This window comes from Hippoglossus stenolepis, chromosome 4, assembly GCF_022539355.2.
Source record: "Hippoglossus stenolepis isolate QCI-W04-F060 chromosome 4, HSTE1.2, whole genome shotgun sequence".
NCBI lineage: Eukaryota > Metazoa > Chordata > Actinopteri > Pleuronectiformes > Pleuronectidae > Hippoglossus > Hippoglossus stenolepis.
Genome location: NC_061486.1, coordinates 28,850,973 through 28,855,972, shown reverse-complemented (window position 1 = coordinate 28,855,972; position 5,000 = coordinate 28,850,973). Strand labels below are relative to the sequence as shown.

At 45.2% G+C, this 5,000-nt stretch overlaps 15 non-coding genes across 15 annotated transcripts; all 15 read left to right on the top strand.

The window, feature by feature from the left end:
• The first annotated feature begins 210 nt into the window (after positions 1 to 210).
• On the top strand, positions 211 to 293 carry trnal-aag. Its single transcript has one exon. It is a non-coding gene; the product is annotated as a tRNA-Leu (tRNA).
• A 162-nt stretch (positions 294 to 455) lies between these two features.
• On the top strand, positions 456 to 527 carry trnaq-cug. The gene has a single exon. It is a non-coding gene; the product is annotated as a tRNA-Gln (tRNA).
• A 246-nt stretch (positions 528 to 773) lies between these two features.
• On the top strand, positions 774 to 856 carry trnal-aag. The gene has a single exon. It is a non-coding gene; the product is annotated as a tRNA-Leu (tRNA).
• A 264-nt stretch (positions 857 to 1,120) lies between these two features.
• trnal-cag lies at positions 1,121 to 1,203 on the top strand. The gene has a single exon. It is a non-coding gene; the product is annotated as a tRNA-Leu (tRNA).
• A 163-nt stretch (positions 1,204 to 1,366) lies between these two features.
• trnaq-cug lies at positions 1,367 to 1,438 on the top strand. The gene has a single exon. It is a non-coding gene; the product is annotated as a tRNA-Gln (tRNA).
• A 246-nt stretch (positions 1,439 to 1,684) lies between these two features.
• trnal-cag lies at positions 1,685 to 1,767 on the top strand. Its single transcript has one exon. It is a non-coding gene; the product is annotated as a tRNA-Leu (tRNA).
• Positions 1,768 to 2,028: 261 nt separating this feature from the next.
• Positions 2,029 to 2,111, top strand: trnal-cag. The gene has a single exon. It is a non-coding gene; the product is annotated as a tRNA-Leu (tRNA).
• Positions 2,112 to 2,274: 163 nt separating this feature from the next.
• On the top strand, positions 2,275 to 2,346 carry trnaq-cug. The gene has a single exon. It is a non-coding gene; the product is annotated as a tRNA-Gln (tRNA).
• Positions 2,347 to 2,592: 246 nt separating this feature from the next.
• trnal-cag lies at positions 2,593 to 2,675 on the top strand. The gene has a single exon. It is a non-coding gene; the product is annotated as a tRNA-Leu (tRNA).
• A 264-nt stretch (positions 2,676 to 2,939) lies between these two features.
• trnal-cag lies at positions 2,940 to 3,022 on the top strand. Its single transcript has one exon. It is a non-coding gene; the product is annotated as a tRNA-Leu (tRNA).
• A 163-nt stretch (positions 3,023 to 3,185) lies between these two features.
• On the top strand, positions 3,186 to 3,257 carry trnaq-cug. Its single transcript has one exon. It is a non-coding gene; the product is annotated as a tRNA-Gln (tRNA).
• A 246-nt stretch (positions 3,258 to 3,503) lies between these two features.
• trnal-cag lies at positions 3,504 to 3,586 on the top strand. The gene has a single exon. It is a non-coding gene; the product is annotated as a tRNA-Leu (tRNA).
• A 494-nt stretch (positions 3,587 to 4,080) lies between these two features.
• Positions 4,081 to 4,152, top strand: trnaq-cug. The gene has a single exon. It is a non-coding gene; the product is annotated as a tRNA-Gln (tRNA).
• Positions 4,153 to 4,398: 246 nt separating this feature from the next.
• trnal-cag lies at positions 4,399 to 4,481 on the top strand. Its single transcript has one exon. It is a non-coding gene; the product is annotated as a tRNA-Leu (tRNA).
• A 263-nt stretch (positions 4,482 to 4,744) lies between these two features.
• Positions 4,745 to 4,827, top strand: trnal-cag. Its single transcript has one exon. It is a non-coding gene; the product is annotated as a tRNA-Leu (tRNA).
• The last annotated feature ends 173 nt before the right edge of the window (positions 4,828 to 5,000 follow it).

Below are 5,000 nucleotides of genomic sequence, written 5' to 3'. Positions count from 1 at the left end.
CTGTCCTTTCTACGTAGACAAGGTCAGCACTGACAAAATCGGACTGTCCCAACATAAACCTGGTAACACCTCTCATGTCCATCTCTTGTAGATTCTAAATACATTCGGCAAGATATTTTCACCCGATGCATAGAACTTGCTTCAACTTATTAACATTCACTATCGCTGACGCCTTTACCGGCTTTGGATTCAATGTACTCAACTTTCGCAGTCAGAATGGCCGAGCGGTCTAAGGCGCTGCGTTCAGGTCGCAGTCTCCATTGGAGGCGTGGGTTCAAATCCCACTTCTGACAGCTTTCTATCAACTGAGTTAGGTCCGACATAAGTGGAGGACCACTTTTCACCTGCACGTGTTGTTGCAAAACAACCCTGTGGATTCCACACCTCCTTTTCAAATAGTTCCATCTTACACCTGGAATCTGTTGGATCTGTTGAGCTTAAAATATCATGCGTAGGGTTCCATGGTGTAATGGCTAGCACTCTGGACTCTGAATCCAGTGATCCGAGTTCAAATCTCGGTGGGACCTGCTGTTAAAGATGTATTACATTTATAAGACTCTGTCCTTTCTACGTAGACAAGGTCAGCACTTGACAAAATCGGACTGTCCCAACATAAACCTTGGTAACACCTTGCTACATGTCGATCTCTTGTAGATTCTAAATACATTCGGCAAGATATTTTCACCCGATGCATAGAACTTGCTTCAACTTATTAACATTCACTATCGCTGACGTCTTTACCGGCTTTGGATTCAATGTACTCAACTTTCGCAGTCAGAATGGCCGAGCGGTCTAAGGCGCTGCGTTAAGGTCGCAGTCTCCATTGGAGGCGTGGGTTCAAATCCCACTTCTGACAGCTTTCTATCAAGTACGTTAGGTCCTGACATAAGTGGAGGACCACTTTTCACCTGCACGTGTTGTTGCCAACCTCAAAGAACACTCTGTATTACAGACCTCCTTTTCAAATAGTGCTATCTTTCTTCAGGTATTTTGTCCCCCTATTCTTCAGTGGGTTTTGTTTTGAAGGGGTACCCGAGGCATAGGACTTGCTTCAACTTATTAACATTCACTATCGCTGCCGTCTTTACCGGCTTTGGATTCAATGTACTCAGCTTTCGCAGTCAGAATGGCCGAGCGGTCTAAGGCGCTGCGTTCAGGTCGCAGTCTCCATTGGAGGCGTGGGTTCAAATCCCACTTCTGACAGCTTTCTATCAACTGAGTTAGGTCCTGACATAAGTGGAGGACCACTTTTCACCTGCACGTGTTGTTGCAAAACAACCCTGTGGATTCCACACCTCCTTTTCAAATAGTTCCATCTTACACCTGGAATCTGTTGGATCTGTTGAGCTTAAAATATCATGCGCAGGGTTCCATGGTGTAATGGCTAGCACTCTGGACTCTGAATCCAGTGATCCGAGTTCAAATCTCGGTGGGACCTGCTGTTAAAGATGTATTACATTTATAAGACTCTGTCCTTTCTACGTAGACAAGGTCAGCACTTGACAAAATCGGACTGTCCCAACATAAACCTTGGTAACACCTTGCTACATGTCGATCTCTTGTAGATTCTAAATACATTCGGCAAGATATTTTCACCCGATGCATAGAACTTGCTTCAACTTATTAACATTCACTATCGCTGCCGTCTTTACCGGCTTTGGATTCAATGTACTCAGCTTTCGCAGTCAGAATGGCCGAGCGGTCTAAGGCGCTGCGTTCAGGTCGCAGTCTCCATTGGAGGCGTGGGTTCAAATCCCACTTCTGACAGCTTTCTATCAACTGAGTTAGGTCCTGACATAAGTGGAAGACCACTTTTCACCTGCACGTGTTGTTGCCGATCTCGAACAACACTCTGTATTACAGACCTCCTTTTCAAATAGTGCTATCTTTCTTCAGGTATTTTGTCCCCTATTCTTCAGTGGGTTTTGTTTTGAAGGGTACCGAGGCATAGGACTTGCTTCAACTTATTAACATTCACTATCGCTGCCGTCTTTACCGGCTTTGGATTCAATGTACTCAGCTTTTGCAGTCAGAATGGCCGAGCGGTCTAAGGCGCTGCGTTCAGGTCGCAGTCTCCATTGGAGGCGTGGGTTCAAATCCCACTTCTGACAGCTTTCTATCAACTGAGTTAGGTCCTTACATAAGTGGAGGACCACTTTTCACCTGCACGTGTTGTTGCAAAATAACACTGTGGATTCCACCCCTCCTTTTCAAATAGTGCCATCTTACACCTGGAATCTGTTGGATCTGTTTAGCCTAAGATATCATGCACAGGGTTCCATGGTGTAATGGCTAGCACTCTGGACTTTGAATCCAGTGATCCGAGTTCAAATCTCGGTGGGACCTGCTGTTAAAGATGTATTACATTTGGAGGACTCTGTCCTTTCTACGTAGTCAAGGTCTGCACTTGACAAAATCGGACTGTCCCAACATAAGCCTTGGTAACACCTTGCTACATGTCGATCTTTTATAGATTCTAAATACATTCTGCAAGATATTTTCACCCGATACATAGAACTTGCTTCAACTTATTAACATTCACTATCGCTGCCGTCTTTACCGGCTTTGGATTCAATGTACTCAGCTTTCGCAGTCAGAATGGCCGAGCGGTCTAAGGCGCTGCGTTCAGGTCGCAGTCTCCATTGGAGGCGTGGGTTCAAATCCCACTTCTGACAGCTTTCTATCAACTGAGTTAGGTCCTGACATAAGTGGAAGACCACTTTTCACCTGCACGTGTTGTTGCCGATCTCAAACAACACTCTGTATTACAGACCTCCTTTTCAAATAGTGCTATCTTTCTTCAGGTATTTTGTCCCCCTATTCTTCAGTGGGTTTTGTTTTGAAGGGGTACCCGAGGCATAGGACTTGCTTCAACTTATTAACATTCACTATCGCTGCCGTCTTTACCGGCTTTGGATTCAATGTACTCAGCTTTCGCAGTCAGAATGGCCGAGCGGTCTAAGGCGCTGCGTTCAGGTCGCAGTCTCCATTGGAGGCGTGGGTTCAAATCCCACTTCTGACAGCTTTCTATCAACTGAGTTAGGTCCTGACATAAGTGGAGGACCACTTTTCACCTGCACGTGTTGTTGCAAAACAACCCTGTGGATTCCACACCTCCTTTTCAAATAGTTCCATCTTACACCTGGAATCTGTTGGATCTGTTGAGCTTAAAATATCATGCGTAGGGTTCCATGGTGTAATGGCTAGCACTCTGGACTCTGAATCCAGTGATCCGAGTTCAAATCTCGGTGGGACCTGCTGTTAAAGATGTATTACATTTAGAGGACTCTGTCCTTTCTACGTAGTCAAGGTCAGCACTTGACAAAATCGGACTGTCCCAACATAAACCTTGGTAACACCTTGCTACATGTCGATCTTTTATAGATTCTAAATACATTCTGCAAGATATTTTCACCCGATACATAGAACTTGCTTCAACTTATTAACATTCACTATCGCTGCCGTCTTTACCGGCTTTGGATTCAATGTACTCAGCTTTCGCAGTCAGAATGGCCGAGCGGTCTAAGGCGCTGCGTTCAGGTCGCAGTCTCCATTGGAGGCGTGGGTTCAAATCCCACTTCTGACAGCTTTCTATCAACTGAGTTAGGTCCTGACATAAGTGGAAGACCACTTTTCACCTGCACGTGTTGTTGCAGATCTCAAACAACACTCTGTATTACAGACCTCTTTTCAAATAGTGCTATCTTTCTTCAGGTATTTTGTCCCCTATTCTTCAGTGGGTTTTGTTTTGAAGGGTACCGAGGCATAGGACTTGCTTCAACTTATTAACATTCACTATCGCTGTCTTTACCGGCTTTGGATTCAATGTACTCAGCTTTGCAGTCAGAATGGCCGAGCGGTCTAAGGCCGCGCTCAGGTCGCAGTCTCCATTGGAGGCGTGGGTTCAAATCCACTTCTGACAGCTTTCTATCAACTGAGTTAGGTCCTTACATAAGTGGAGGACCACTTTTCACCTGCACGTGTTGTTGCAAAACAACACTGTGGATTCCACCTCCTTTTCAAATAGTTCCATCTTACACCTGGAATCTGTTGGATCTGTTGAGCAAGACATCATGCGCAGGTTCCATGGTGTAATGGCTAGCACTCTGGACTCTGAATCCAGTGATCCGAGTTCAAATCTCGGTGGGACCTGCTGTTAAAGATGTATTACATTTAGAGGACTCTGTCCTTTCTACGTAGTCAAGGTCAGCACTTGACAAAATCGGACTGTCCCAACATAAACCTTGGTAACACCTTGCTACATGTCGATCTTTTATAGATTCTAAATACATTCTGCAAGATATTTTCACCCGATACATAGAACTTGCTTCAACTTATTAACATTCACTATCGCTGCCGTCTTTACCGGCTTTGGATTCAATGTACTCAGCTTTCGCAGTCAGAATGGCCGAGCGGTCTAAGGCGCTGCGTTCAGGTCGCAGTCTCCATTGGAGGCGTGGGTTCAAATCCCACTTCTGACAGCTTTCTATCAACTGAGTTAGGTCCTGACATAAGTGGAAGACCACTTTTCACCTGCACGTGTTGTTGCAGATCTCAAACAACACTCTGTATTACAGACCTCCTTTTCAAATAGTGCTATCTTTCTTCAGGTATTTTGTCCCCTATTCTTCAGTGGGTTTTGTTTTGAAGGGGTACCCGAGGCATAGGACTTGCTTCAACTTATTAACATTCACTATCGCTGCCGTCTTTACCGGCTTTGGATTCAATGTACTCAGCTTTCGCAGTCAGAATGGCCGAGCGGTCTAAGGCGCTGCGTTCAGGTCGCAGTCTCCATTGGAGGCGTGGGTTCAAATCCCACTTCTGACAGCTTTCTATCAACTGAGTTAGGTCCTGACATAAGTGGAAGACCACTTTTCACCTGCACGTGTTGTTGCCGATCTCAAACAACACTCTGTATTACAGACCTCCTTTTCAAATAGTGCTATCTTTCTTCAGGTATTTTGTCCCCTATTCTTCAGTGGGTTTTGTTTTGAAGGGTA